This window comes from Motacilla alba, chromosome Z (genome assembly GCF_015832195.1).
Source record: "Motacilla alba alba isolate MOTALB_02 chromosome Z, Motacilla_alba_V1.0_pri, whole genome shotgun sequence".
Taxonomy (NCBI): domain Eukaryota; kingdom Metazoa; phylum Chordata; class Aves; order Passeriformes; family Motacillidae; genus Motacilla; species Motacilla alba.
Genome location: NC_052046.1, coordinates 32353808 through 32370115, shown reverse-complemented (window position 1 = coordinate 32370115; position 16308 = coordinate 32353808). Strand labels below are relative to the sequence as shown.

Here is a 16308-nt window from a genome sequence, read left to right as displayed (position 1 = left end):
GCATTTAACTCAGTACCCAGGTGAACAGCTGTAGTTATAAGCTATATGTAACTACAACAGATACCACAGGAAGTAGCACTGGGACACATTTAAAAACTAATCACTGTCCTTCACAGCCTCCCAGGGTGTACATAAAGTAATCAGTATCTGAAATGTTGCTAACTAACTGTGGTGCATGAATAAAAACCTGTGCCATTGCTTTGGGTCCTTCTGGGAGGTCTGTGATGTTCCAGAGGAGGCAACCCAATACATCTGAAATGAAACCAGACATGGCCATTGTGTCACAGAAACTTTCATTTCTACTTCCTGCTTTCAGTAATTTGGTGCTGATACTACTGATTTCAAACCAAGACTATTTTTAGGCATATGAGCCATAATAACTGCAAAAAACATGAAAGTCACTACTAAAGGCAATGACTCTTTATTCAGTCAAATCAGTCTCCCACTTATGTGCCCAGTAGTAAAAGTTAAGTAATAAAAGCAAAACCACCATAAAATGAAAAAGCACTCCAGCTTTCACTGTTCATACAGTAAGCTGAGTTGTGTAACACAAAATTCATAAAAATTCATATGCAGCAATTCAGTTGAGTGCTTTCCTTCTCCTAAAACCAGCAAACATGCAAATAAGCATTGTTCAGAGAGCTTCCAAGCATCTTTGAAAAAACTTATTAATACTTTTTCTCTAACAGTATTGCAAACAACTCATTTATTCAAAATTCCAAGTCCAGTATCATGTTGCATTTAAATTTCTATTTTTCTCAAAAAAAAAAAAAAAAAAAAAAAAAAAAGCCCTTAAAACACAGACATTAAATCCCTGAAATAGTAAGCATTAAAAAAATTATTCTAGAAGTTGAAACATACAGTTGAACTCTACTAACTGCCAGATCCCACACATCCCCTCCAGGGTAGAGCATATGAGAACTCTGGAAAATTTCAGAATAAAGGTAGACAAATCCCATCTGTACCAAAATTCATTCCAAGAATGACAGTTTACAAGTGAAGGAACTCTTATTATGACCTTCCATTACATAAGCAAAATAAGGCAGAGAGAACTTCTCAGAAGGAAACAGGAACAAAGAAAAGAAAGTCGTGTTCTGGACAGTAAGCCTGAAATTGAAACATCCCTCTGCAAGCTAAGTAGCTAAGTAGGATTTGTGTAAATATAAGGGTCTGCCTATATATATCTAAATATCCTACTGCATCCTATCATCTTTTATTAAACTATAACAGTGATATAATGGATTGATGCAACATAAAACAAAGAAATTCCTTGGCAAGCAAAGAAACAGAAAAATTATGCATTGCAGAGCAAAAATTTTCTCAAGAGTAACAGGATAGTCTGTTATGAACTACCCTTCAAGTTAATGACTACGGCGTTTATCTCATGCCTTCTGGGCAAATGTCTAGTACACATCAAATTTTTTTTTTTGTCACTTATCTGTTTGTAGAACATAAATCCAGCATGAAATGGCTCTGACACAACAACATAGTTTATCTGTCCAGATTCATTCCCACCACGAGTTGTGAGTCTGTGTACTGCTCTTTTGCTTTTTTGTCCCAGAAGGTAAAATTCAAATAAGATGAAAAAGCAACATCAGAACCCATGACTAACACAGTGAAACTGTTGTAGTTAAAAACAAAAAAAGCATTTTGAGAAAAAAACCCCATCCCTTGTTTCACAGTGCATCTTCCATGGAAGTAAGAGAGAGAATGTTAATTAAAAAAAAATTAAAAAAAGAAAAAGGTGCTCTAGTTGCGCAGAAATGTGTCCATTTTTTCATTTCTGAATAAAACAGGACTTGATTCACATGTACAAATATTTGGAATACATAATTTTATAGTCCAAGGAGCCCCTTAGCCATGTATTTGGATTTGAGGTCTGCAGATATGCCGACTTCTACCCTGCCAGCAGTATCCTGAGGCTTCAAGCTCTGCAGAATCCAATGAATGAATGAACTCCTGAATGAATCAGGACATCAGTCTATTCTTATCTTATCTAAGATATCTAAATATCTTAACAATATTAGGTGCCCAGAGTTGGATTTCTCTACCAAAATACAAGATTACACCCTTAGCAACACGCATTTGGACTCAGAAATTCCATGCTGCAATTAACAGAGCGCAGGGAATTAATTAGTAAGGTCAAATTCAGCTAATAAGGAAAAGAATACTATTCAACCCCAATTAACAACAAAAAAACCCCAAAATCCTCATTGAAGTTGCAAAGAATTTGCAATGCAAAGATATTTACAGTTAATACAATCCTCAGTATTACCAAATTTTATATAAAGTTGCTTAAAAATATAGAGCTAGCATTAAGTATTGCTTTTCCACTGAGGTCAAACTGCAGTTCCTATTCAAAAGATCTTCAGAATCTAGTCCAAGAAAAAGTCCTGTGATTATCAAAAGCAGCCTATGTTGACCTAATATTTCCATTGCTTGAACTGTACTTGTAAGTTTTGCCTAGTTTTTAACTCCTCTGTTGAAGGCCTTTTGTGGGAAAATGTCCTAACTTGACTAGACCAATACTCAAAACTGTGAAATACAGTCCTGTATTTCTCACAGGATGCCAGGATCTCATTCCAAGAATCTAACTTTGTAATCATAAGACTAAAACATGACACAGAAAGTAACACGTACTCATACTTCTTCCTTGTATTAATAAACTTCTCTGAAAAGTGTCTCTACAATTAGTCATAAACACTTTTTTCACTGTTTCTTTGTGTGATTACCTAATACACATCCAAAGTACATTTATGGAGAGTTTTGTTGTCTCCTTACTCTAAATGCTTCACCAGGCTTGTTTTCCCTCCTATTTAAAGGAAGATACCAATGTTCAGTGAATATGGAATCCACTGTCTGCCCTCAGAAAAAAGCTGTTTGGCTTTTTTTGTGACACTTAAATAAAAAAGCAAACTGCTTTTCAGGAAGGAAATTAATATAGACTTAAAGATACATGATTTTTAAAGTCCACAGAAGTAAAAAGGTAGCATATTTCTTAAGAAGTTCAGCCATTTGCTTTTTTAAAATGTTTTTCAAAGATTCACATGGATTTACAAACTAGATTTCTTTCTTTTTTCTTTTTTTTTTTTTTTAATTACTTGCTTCTGTACAGCCTAGTAGCTCTCAAAAAAGCTGCATAAGCAGGATGGAAGGTAGGTGATATTACTTCTGAGATGGAATAGGTATAATTCACATATTTCTCTTTTGTACTACACCATAGCTAGGTGCAGCTATGTGATTTAAAAGTTTGCTGCCATTTACTAGAAATGAATAGTTATGACAGATGCTAAATTTGATTTTAAATCAAGCAAAATCAAATCATGTCATGAGACTAGTTCTTGTTTTGAACTAAAGAAATTTGTGGTGAAATGAACAAAGTTAGGTGGACAAAAAAACTGGAATAAAATGTATTATTTTTTTCATTTTTAAAGCAATGCCAAAAACTTGAAAAGTTTGACATAGACAAATATTGCAACTTTTGTGCAAAAAATAGCTACCTGACAAGACACAAAAATAAATATGTAGTGAAGAATAAAAGAGCAATCTGCTCTACCATGAAGAGGCTACTCTTGCCTTTAAGCAAAGAACTGGGAAATATGCTATACCAGTAGCTCTAACATCTCATGATTGCATCTCTAATCCTACAAGAAATTGTTCACTCAGTACAATTAGTACCGGAATCTTCTAGAAAAGCTGCCAAACTATTTACATTCCCATCACTTTAGCTTATGATTTCCTGCACAGTTATTAGACCTTTGTTGACAAAAATGAGTGTTCAATATATATGGGGAACATGAGATTAGCCCAGCTGGTCAGATCATGCTGCTAAGAATGCCAGGGTTCTGAGTTTGATCTCTGCATGGACCATTCACTTTAGAGCTGGCTTTGATGATTCTTGTGGGTCCCTTCCAACTCAGAACATTCTGTGATTAGTACTGTGATATCTAAGGACACAAAGCTTCTTCCTTACCAAGTGCCTGAAAAATCTCAAATTACCCCGTTAAAAATGAATGAAACAGAGGTCCCTGTTAACAGTGAGAGAACCAGTATCTCCCATTACAGTTTAAGCTGCATAACAGCAGAATAATAACCTTTTTTCAGGTGCATGAATTTCAGCTTCAATCCATGGTCATATCTTTTGTATTTTCCTACAGCAAACTTCTCTACATTGCCACCTGTCCCCTTCCCTACCCCCAATCCCCAGAGAATACAGCTTCCAGGTCAAGAAGAAAAAAACCAAAAGTAGACTAGAAACAAGTTTATAAAGTTGTGTAAGCCAAAAAATTGCCAAAAGAAAGCAAAAGAAAAGCTGTATCAGGAGAGACAAGTGGTCTACTTAGTACAATATTGTGAAAAATTACAAAAAGCAGGTGCTCAGGCAAGAACACTAGAAAAGTCATGCAGAAGTATTTGCGTAGAACCTTATTCCATTCTCTAACAATTTCTAACTCAATAACTTCCTAGCTGATATTGTATTAATACGACCTTGACATACTTATCTACAGTGAACATGTGAACATGCCTATCTGGCAGAACCCACATCAGCTTTTGGCAACTGCCAAAGTATCCTCCAGTTACCCACCTTCATTACATGGATATGGCACCTACTCCTCTTTCTGCTTGAGAAAAAAAAAACAGATGCTTTTATAGACAAAGTGCTTAATGAACTTTCATAATACTCAAGTTGTAGCTGTTTTGTGAAACCACAGCTACAGGATCTCTCTCCGTCTTGCAATTGGGTTGTGGGTTGTTTTTTTGCTTGTTTTTACAATGTATCCATCAGCATCTTCATATATGAGTCTGTATTAATAAGTAATGTCTGTTTATGCTAAAATACTGTAACAAAGCACTGGGGATTAATTCAGTATTTGAGTAAATACAAACTTCCACACAGATTAGTTCACCTGTCTCTTACAGTAGTATCTCAGCAGCTCAGTCACTCACCCTGCAGCAGCAGGAAAGGGCAAGGCTGGTGTGAAGCCCATCAATGTTAGGGCATCCAAGAGCTCAACCCTATCCTAAGCAAAGTTACAGACAAGAAGTAACTGTTGCCACCACAAAGGCTTGGGCAAAGAATACATTAGTTACTTCAGCAAACTAGTATTATGCTTCAGAGTACACTAACACATAGGCACAGATAGCCTAGGCTGGACAAAGTCTCAAAGATCATCTAATTCCAACTTCCTGCCCATGAGCAAGAACACCTTCCACTAGATCTGTCTGCTAAAAGCCCCATCCAACCTGTCAGGAAGTAGGCACCTCCAGGTTCTCTGGGAAGCCTGTTCCAGTGCCTCACCACCTTTGCAGAAATGGATTTCTTCCTGAGATCTAATCTAAACCTACTCTCTTTCAGTTTGAAGCCATTTCTTTTGTATTATCACTACAGGCTTTTGCAAAAAGCCTCTCTCCATCTCTTTTCAGGTACTGGAAGACTGCAGTGGGGTCATCCCACAGCCTTTCCTTCTCCAGGCTGAACAATCCCAGTTTTCTCAGCGTTTCCTCACAGGAGAGGTGCTCCATCCCTCTGACCACCTGAGTGGCCCTCCTCTGGATTTGCTCCAGCAGATTGATGTCCTTCCTGTACTGGGGTCCCCAGACCTAGATGCTGTACATTCCATCTTAGCCTCTGTAAAGAAATGAAATTCAAAATGCCTGTTTTTCAGTGACAGATATTACTCAACTATTCCCTTACATTCTGAAGTAGACTGAACGCCAAGTTAGGCTGGAAATAAACATGTAAGTGAAAATTTATGACTGTGTTGGGCTCTGGAGAATCTAAAAAGGACATGAGAACTCAGCATCATGATTCTGAATTAGCAGTTCAGGGAAAGCAAACTGGGAAGCCCACATTCAATTTTTTTTTTTTTAAGCCTTTTTTTACGTGAAGAAATAATACTTAAAAAAAAAAAGAAATTACAGCAAGCTCTCCTCATGTTCCCATTTAAGAATTTGAAATAGAATTAGGCAATTCTCCTGTGAACCCTTTTGGATGAAGTCTCACAGGGATGTTGTTTGGAAGAAAAGAGAGAGACATGAAGGCAGATATGTAGCATGTATTCATGATGAACTGTACAATTACAATTTTTGTCACACGCAGAAGAATCCTGATAAAACTATGACAAACAAACAGAAACCCTGAGAAAATAAAGTAAAAAACAAACAAAAAATCCTTCTGAGAAAAGCAAGTTCAAATAATATTTGTAACAAAAAAATAACTGTTCTAAGATATTAATCAGAACAAGCCAGTTTCGATTCAGTTTCATTCTTTTTTAACCGCAACAGAATTTCACACTTCCAGTGAAATACTGGAAATGAGTGATATGAAATAGTCACATCATCTCATATTTGGCAATATAAGAAAATAAATAATTTCACAAAAAAGAAACCAGGATAAATTTGTTTTGTCACATCTAGATCATCACAGAATGATGATGCTTGTTTTAACTCTGGGAAGTAATGCAATGATTTCACGTGTAGATCGTTACCCAGGCTGAAAGACAAACTGCAATTCAGGCTCAGGATGGTGTAAGCATAGCAAACCAGTCCACGGACTTGAAAAAGCAAGTACAATGCATGTCTCTATGGGCAGCACTGCTAACTAGCTAACTGAGTTAACCCAGTGCTGCCCTGGAATCTGTTCAAAAGCAGATTGTGAGAGCAGCAAGTAGGTCTGGTACAGCTCGTCCTGAACACTGAAAAAAGATTCAGAACAAGGGAAAAAAAAAAAAGGCTTTTAAGTACTAAAGAAATTAATGAATGAAGACTACCTTATAAAATATAAGGAAAATTTGATTTCACAACTTACAAAGAAAACTGGAAGTTAATGGGAAATAAGAAATTTTTCCTCCACTGAAATTGACTGATGTCAATTACACTCCTTTCTTTTTCTTACTCTTTAAATTTAGATTTGACATGGTAGATGTAGCCTGCATGACTATTTGAAAAGAATATCCAAATTTTATCTTTATGTTATTAGACAAGAAAAAAAAAATGATGAAGCTGGGCATATCAGATATACATCTGATAATTCTGCACACAATTCTTTTAAATTCATTGGCACAAAGAAGGAAATTTAAAAGACAAATTACGAATCAGCATTTTATGCTTAAATGTAAAACGCATGTAAATAAAACTAAAAGGTCTTCCCGGTAAAAAACTTAGGAGAATTAATATTATATCTTTGTTTAGATGTTGCAGTAATAGTCCTTGCAGCTTACTACTGCTTTTCTTACTCAAAATATTTAACAAAATTGAAAATGGCTGCATTTTACAAAAACCAAGGAATGGTTAATCTCTGTATTCTCATTATTGCTAATGTTTTCTTAATAAGCATGTTGTAAACCAGCTGCAAATGCAATAGTACAAAATCTTAGAGATTTTAGTCCCTACATAACAATCTTTGATATAAACAGTCACTCACGATGACTACAAATACAGTGATGTGCCTAATTAGAAATCATATTAACTTAAATGAATGCTAAATATTTGTCCAAGCTCTTAGCTATTAATTAAGGTAAATAGAATGTAGAAGTTCCTAAAACTATGTTCATTAATGCTAACCATGGCAACTGTGGATACTAGAAGTTTCTTTGTAGGATTAGAAAAATCATATATTTTCATAAATACTTTCCTAGGTACACTTTTCAAATACATTAATAACAGCTATTGTTAAAAAAAAAGAAAAAGAAAAAGAAAAAGAAAAAGAAAAAGAAAAAGAAAAAAAAGAAAAAGAAAAAGAAAAAGAAAAAGAAAAAGAAAAAGAAAAAGAAAAAGAAAAAGAAAAAGAAAAAGAAAAAGAAAAAGAGAAAAAGAAAAAGAAAAAGAAAAAGAAAAAGAAAAAGAAAAAGAAAAAAAGAAAAAGAAAAAGAAAAAAAGAAAAAGAAAAAGAAAAAGAAAAAGAAAAAGAAAAAGAAAAAGAAAAAGAAAAAGAAAAAGAAAAAGAAAAAGAAAAAGAAAAAGAAAAAGAAAAAGAAAAAGAAAAAGAAAAAAAGAAAAAGAAAAAGAAAAAGAAAAAGAAAAAGAAAAAGAAAAAGAAAAAAAGAAAAAGAAAAAGAAAAAGAAAAAGAAAGCCCTTGTAACATTATAGCTCTGAATTAAATATTTAGCATACCCAAACTTCTTTGCTGAGAAGCTGATAAACAATTCCACTGCAATTCTTTTGTTAATGCTAGTCTTAAGAACTGGGTATTTTTCTCTGATTTTAAATAAACCATCTCACGATGAAGAGCATCATTTGTCATCCTTCCTTTTCCTCTGGCCCTCCAAAAAAGGCTCCAGAAATAAATGTTTATCATCCTTTTGTACTAAAACAAAAAAAAAAAAAAAACCAACCCATTCTTCAAGAACAGCCAATATATCTTTTCTGAAACCACATGTTAGGCTATTGGACTTCATGATTTAAAGGATTTTATTATTAAGATACTGCTTTAAGTCTAAATGGCTTCCATATTTTTGTATTTCAGTACCATTTAGGTTACAGCTCCAAAATCACATTTAAGCCCAAATGAAATGTGCAAGAAATTTACATTAACCTGGAAGCATTTACTACTGTTGGACACTTATCAAAATACAGTTTCAATACAGATGAACAGAACTAGAGGATTTAATACAATATTTAAAACAAATTTTAGATGAAGTGACAGCATTCTTTGCTTTTTACACTCAAAATTGGAAAGCTTGCTAATGCAATAGACCTTCTTTCAACATACCTGCAATACTCATTCTCAATGATAGGATACTCAATACTCGATAGAATACTAATACTCAATGATAGGATAAGTCCTATCATTGAAAGAGGTTCTGTTTATGCAACATGTTGAACTATCTGCCTGGATAAAAACAATGCTTCTGGTAAAAAATAAAAACAATGCTATAGGTAATCATGATTACTATTAGAAAGTTTCCAACTTTTTCTGCTGGGAGGTTTTAAATGCACAAGCTTCCACCTCCTCCTCACCCTACTGGTGAGATGCACCTAACACCAGGAAGTAAGAGTGCTACAGTGCTACATTTTTCCAACAATGAGGGAGCTCAGAATGTTTTCCAATAGTGACCCTATTGAAGGCTTCTTGGAACTCAATCTGATCTTTTCCATCTGGATGTATTGGGCAAAACACATAACAGGAGATAGCCCATGGTGAGCTTACACCACTAATACATAAAAGGTGAGCTTACACTACTAATAAATAAAAGTAATGAATCAGCAAACTCTGTTAACAGAGAAAGTAATTGCTATGAAGCATAAAGGTTTAAAATTAATGGTTGCCTTTTAATTACTCATTGCTCCAATTTAAATGACCTCGGCTCAGTGTGCATGACAACATATTTTAGTAATTTAATTAAAATAATATTTCATCTTAATATTCAAGAATACAATTTTTTCAGATTCCTTTCAATAAAATGCTACATGGGCACCTGAGAAATATATACAAAAATAGTTTTATCTCATTTTTGGTTGTATATATCAAACTTTTGTCTGTTTATTAGACATCTAAAACCGAGCCCTTCAAGTGATTATAACTAAGGTATTTCAGACAGTGTAAGGAAACTGTTACTAAGTATTTTTTAAATAAATAATTAAATGATTTAACAGTAATTGCACATTCACATTATCATAATAGGATCATTGCCAAGAGAGCTGTTTAACAAAATTCAAAGCAAACAATGTAATGTTAAATGTTTACATAGACGGTCAGTTTTTTTACAGTTAAAGCTGAATTTGATCGAAGTCACTGATTTTAGAGTTGAAAGAAAGCTATCTGTCTGCCTTCCAGTCCAAAAAGAAATTAACATATACCATAAATTGAGAATGCATGAGGAACAAAGGTAAAGGACTGGAGTTTACAGCTAATGTTTGCAATGATAAACACTGCCCCCAAAACAAACAAACAAACAAAAAAACACCAGGAAATCTCTAGCTCAGGATTTCCAGCACTTTTGATGGAGATAATAATTCATTTCAGTGTACCAAAATACAATACTGCAGCTGTTTTTTCAAGCTAAGACTATTAAATTTTAGTCCTTATAAAACCTTTAGCTCATGTTTTTGGCACAAGTAGCTGCTGCTTCTTGTTGCAGATCAGCTAGCTAATAACACAAGAAAACAGAAAGTTTTCTTTGCTGTTGCATATCCCACAAAGCTTCTGCCTGTAACATACTTGCACTCCCAGCAATACTGAACAATTAAAAGAGAATTTGGGCATCCCACAAGGTACATGGTGTTGTACTCAGTACCACAACACAGTGTTTTTACTGCTGGTGGTCCAGTCCTACTCCTGTGTATTCAGTTCAGATACTTCTGCACCTGTGGCATAGGTTTCCCTTGGATATGGTTAGTTTTGTTGTTTTTAATGCAAAAGAGAGGCACGAGTTTCAGAGGTATTAATGAAAGGCTGAAGGTGACATTCTGAAGAGGTCTGTTATCCTAGGTAAGTCAATAATTGCCTTACAGAAGTAAACTGCAGTAGTAGAATACATTGTGCAGAGAGTAGAAAACCATTTCCAAACATATTTGCAAAACACAGTGGTGAGCAGGGTGGGGGAGTAACTGTCTGTCCCAGTCATACAAATAACAAACTGCAGTCAAGATTCAGCACAGCTACCACAAATTTCCAACCAAAGATAAAGTCAAAATGATTCACTCCTTTAAAAGACTTGTTGATGCTTAGCCTTTGAAGATTGGTTTTGCTTTATAGCTTTCCTGCAAAGCATTTTCAGTTGAGTGAGCATCTTAGTAAAAATTATATGGAATATTTATTTTAAATTTATATATTTCAGTAATTATTTCTAGAGTGATTTTGACTATATACGGAAAATCTGATCCAAACCTCAAGACAAGAGGAAAAAAATAGCTATTTATGTTTGCTGCACCTTCCTTTCACATTTTCTTCTGAGGTTTACAAGACATGAATACCTTTTCCTTCCTCTCCCCCTCTCTCTCCCTCCCTTCTTTCTTTCCTCCCTCTCTCTTCCCTCCTCCCCTCACTGCCCCACCCCCAATATATCAGAAATTCTGCTCATGTCAATCACACAATGCCTCAAGTACTAAAGCATTTCTTTGATTGCCAACAATTCACTTTGAATACTTCTCACATCTCGTCCTTATAAACCTCAATCCCTTTCTTATAACTGGAGTACTTGGGGCAGCAGGAATGAAATGTTTTGTACCTAGTATTTTTAAGTGGTCCTTAGATGTAAAGAGGTAAAAAGGGAATTTTTCCAGTGCAGCTGGCAGGATGCACAGAGAAGAACTAGAAAGACAGATCAAGTACCCCCTTCTGCTGCTATACTATGGAGGTCATCTTGGCTGGCTTTGATTCAAAGAAAAATGCAGTTCCACCATTCAAAAGAACATGGTTGGTGAGATGTTAAGCACATGAGACCTCTGGTGTATGCATTGAAGGATACCATGAATCTCATAAGGTATATTGCTGTTTAAAATGTTTTCAGATAGCATTTAACAAAGAGTTGTTTCTTTTTCTGGGCTATTAGTGAAAAGAAAATTACACAGGTAAGCTATAAAGCCATAACTCATATTTTAATACTGACACCTATTATTCTAGAGCCAATATTTTCACTTGGCAAATGTAAGTTGCGAATGTAGACGCTTGGGTTTCAAGCCCAAAAAATGGACCTGAATACCAAGGTAAAAAGCATATATTTTTATCTTAAGAAAGTGCTGCAAAATGTGTGAAAAATATAATCTGTGTTTGAAAAATTAAGCAATCCTGAAATGTCTAAAGAAAGGTAAGTATTGTAAATTATTTTATAGTTTCAAATGAACATTATTAAAAATACTATGAACTTGCACTTAATTTTTAAAAGGCATAAGAAATATTTTGACTAGGTTCAGTCAAAAGAACTATGTTTACTTAAGTGCTGTATGTTCTGAGACATTAGGCACCTTTAAAAGACAAAAGTCTTTATACAGAGCTCGGTAGGTTGCATCTTCCTGGTAGATATTTGGACATTTTTGGGGGGCTAGATGTAACATATTGAAGATGATAATTCAGGGATAAAGAAAGTTTAACATTAAATTAAGGTCTGTGAGTTCTGAGGGAAGTGGTAGATGAATTGCTATGCCCCTATCCACCATACTTGAAAAATCATGGCAGTCAGGTGAAGTTCCTGTTGACTGGAAAAAGGGAACTACAATCCCCATTTTTAAAAAAGGTAAAGTGGGAGACCTGGGGATATATAGGTCTGTGCCAGGCAAGCTCATGAAGCAGATTCTCCTGGAAACCATGCTAAGACATGGAAAACAAAGAGGTGATTGGAAAGAGCCAGCATGGCTTTACAGATGGGAGTGATGGAGCTACTGGTGGATAAGGCAGCACTGGTGGTGCCTTAATGGCAGAGCAATTGATACTGTCTACCTGCACTTATGCAAAGCTTTGGACACTGTTTCACAGGGTATCCTTATCCTTATATAAGACTAAAAGTCTCCATGGCAATTCTGAACACATCAAACCATTTACAACCACTAAGTGATGTTCTCATAGACACTGATCAGCACATCCAGCATTACTTCGGTCCTAGATCTTGCTTGCATCCAAGCATTACTCATATCTTCTTAAGAAGTGATATAAACCATTTGTCTGAGAACCCAAACTTCAAGAAGAAAACAGGATTCCTTTTTTCCTAAAGAAATCCAAAATAAATATACACATTCATTGAAAGAGTAAATATTTCCCCACATAAATGTTGTAGTACACACAGAACAGCTGTGTTTAATGCATTACAGAAAATACTACTTTTTCCCATGGAGGAATATCACAACTTATATTGAGCATTTTTTCCAAAGAACAAAAATAAACACCAGTATGGTGCCTCAATGACTAGCAAAAACAATTATATACTACACAAACATGCATTCATTTCAAAGCAGAAATTACATCAAATATTATAAAAAAACTCTGTATGTTGAATCTACATATACAAACAGTCACAGCAGAAAGGTAATGAAGCAAATTAGACACTAAAATTGCTCAACTTATTCATGAGATTGTGTTGTGTGGGTTGCCTTATGCACAGGTACATAAAGAATTCATTATTTTCAGCACCTCTGAAACAAAAAAATATAAATCACAGATGAAACATAATGCAATGTACCACACACAGGTAGTCATGGTAGCATTAAATAAGCAGAGAGTAGAAGACAGAAAAGACAGAGAATTCAGTTGTATTGGTTTAGGTTTATTGGTTTTTTTGGGTTTTTGGGGGGGGGGGGAGGGTTTGTTTTGGTTTTTTGGGGTGGATTTTTTTTGGTTGGCTGGTTTGTTGTGGGTTTTTGGGGGATTTTTGATCTGGGTTTTTTGTGTAATAATTATGAAATCAGAAAAGTGATTGTGGTATATAGTAAAGATATAATTTCTACTGAAGCATAAAATATTCAGGACTTTCAGAAGCTTAGCAAGGAAAAAACACCCTTATGTTCAGATTCTCTAGTTGCAGATTACAGGCTTCCAATTAGAATAAACTGAGTTAACAGGCAGAACAGAGTCCTGACATCTAAAAGATTAAATCTTTAAAGCACTACAAATGTAGTATGATTTGTTTAAGAAAGCACACCCACATTGCAGATAATGCAATAAAGGTTTAGTTCTTTCCTTAATTAAATCAACCTGTTTCTATTCACTGACATCAGATTATGATTCTGCAGATGAAACTCAGTTCCTTACTACCAGTAAGTATGTTATCTCAAAAAAAAAAAAAAAGAATAAAGAATGCATCATAATGATATAAAAGAAGCAATAAAAAGGGGAATCCATGAGCCAAGATGTTGTAGAGACACAGAAAATGTTCATTCATGCTGACAGTTTTTACTGATGGAGTGAAAGAGGGAACTGCGGAGCACAAGAATCTCTACTTTTCTTCATTGGACTGTAGTAAAGAGTGAATCCTAATTAGGAAAAAAATCACTAATACAGTTTTTCACATTTCTATTAATAGCCATAGAGTTATCATTAATCCTTCTCTGTAAGGGTGAAGTTTAAATAAGAGAATTCATGTACATACAAATAAATAATTTCAGGCTGTGGAAATTAATCTTCCAAAGAATACATATTTAAGAGTCTGTAATTATTTTTTGTATCCATATAAACCCAGGAGATTTTACCAAAAACTATACATTAGAGATTAACTGGAAAAGACCCCTAAGCTTGTCTAGACACTGAAGTGCATCTTACTTTCTGATTAACATATTTGCTTACAAGAAGAAGCAAGCAGTAATATCTTTGTAAGCCTGACTGATAGCTGGAACAAAGCACTCTGGCTTTCAAACATACATAATTTTTACTAAGCAGGAAAAAAGAGAAAATGGAAAGGGCTTTAGGTTTTCTTTCTTTCCAACATTCTGACCAGTTCAACTTCTTTATATAGATCTACCTCCTCCTCTCAATAAAATGAAAACTTTGAAAGAGAAAAACAGACTTGCTCATCCAAATTCTTTACTAAAACCAGACATTCCAACTTCTCATTTTGTGCATTCTATCAAAAAAAAAAAAAGAGGTGAAAATTAATTCTTGTGATCTCCAACATCAGGGGGAAAATAATTTCCTTTTATCACAGAAAATGAAGACATAACTATCTTTAATCCATGAGTTATGAAAAGTTTTGATCAAAGAAGCAACATTCAATGAAAATCAAATTAAATTCTATTTTCTGTTGACTCACATTGCCTTCTCAAATATTTCAAAATTTATTATATGCAAATATTGCAGCTATTCATTACACTGCCCAGTTCCATCACATTATTTTTAATCCTCCACCTTGTTTTGATTAAACACATGATCTAAACTAAACACAGTTTTTCACAATTTCAGTATCTGAATTTTCAGACACCTGTTTGCTTTTCAAATCTTTCACTGTTATCTTTTGCCAGATAACTTTCCTGCAGTCATGGGTTCAGTAAAAAATATTTAACATTTGAGCCAAAAGCAAGAGAAAAACCATGTTAGTTCGAAGCATAACTGACATTTACACTGGCCAACTTTTAAAGCAGCTATGGCTTTACTGAATAAATCACATTATTAAAATGCACTAATAAAAGAAAATTAATGCTTTTTTCATTGAATTCCTGTTCTGGTCACCAGCACAAGCTACTATGTTCATGTTCTTAAAATTTGAACATGGAGATTTGTGAATTATGATTGTTGCTGCAACATCAATACTCCAGACTGCCTCACTCTGAAGTACCGCAGTAACTGCACTGACAATATTAAAGCAGTCACTGAAGCTTTTGTACCCAGCAGTACCATGCATGTTGCACATGCATGGTACTGCTGTGTATGAAGTAGCAATGAAAGTCCAAGTAGCAACTAAAATGTAAGAACTGTTCAGATTCCTCAAACCTTAGCAATCATTAGTAGCACCAACCCTAAGAAGAAACAAACATACTGTCTTAATAATGTTCCATGCTTCAAAGCTACACAGGTCTTAATCTTCAAAGTAGTGAGTGTATCACTGAATGAACTTGCTGTTCCAATAGACCATAAGAGAATAAGCAAGAATGCATCTTTGCATGGGAAAGTTTAACATACCTGCTTGTCTTGGATGTCTGATACCTAGAAACACTGAAATAGGGAGATTGAAGGGAGAAAACTACCCTACAGGGATTACAGCCATATGAAACTAACACTACTACACAAATCAGCCAGTTATCCAAATATACCCATATTTTCTCTGTCTCACTATTGCAAGCACAATACTAACAAGATGATAGAAGGATGACTTTCAAAAGCAAAACTTCTAAAAGACATGCTAATCTTTTAATTTAATTAAAAACTCCCCTGAGGATGTTAGGAATCCATTACTGTTAGAAATGAAAAAAAAAAAACAAAAAAACAAACAAACCTATTCATCATCTGAATGTAAAGTAGCTTTGAGACATGTGAAGCCCTGGCAGAACAAAACCTCCACCTTAACCTATTCACCACTCCAGCAATACTTACTGCTGTACCGGGAATATTTACAGCTGCCAGCCAGCACAACTGCCTTTGCATTTGCCCAATCACTCCCCCTGTGCTGCCCATCCAGCAGCCCACATTGTAGCATCAGGCATCGTGTTTCAGAACAGCTGTGAAGTTCTGATAGCCTAACCACGCTCAATAGACCTTGAGGACAAGCCTAACCCTTCTGACAGCAAAGGCATTGATCAGCCAGCGCTATGTCAATGAAAGGAAGATCGTGTTGCCTTGTGGTCTCTGCTGCACTTGTGCACAGCTGTGCCTGTGGAAAAGCCTTCTCCAGTGGCCTGTGACAAAGGGAAGAGAGAAAAGGCTTTGCCAACCAAGGTGGCAGAAGACT

General features: G+C 35.0%; 1 protein-coding gene across 6 annotated transcripts in view; it reads right to left on the bottom strand.

Annotated features, from left to right (window-relative positions):
- PRR16 (proline rich 16) overlaps positions 1 to 16308 on the bottom strand; it is a 237739-nt gene that overhangs the window by 152618 nt on the left and 68813 nt on the right. The window lies entirely within an intron of this gene.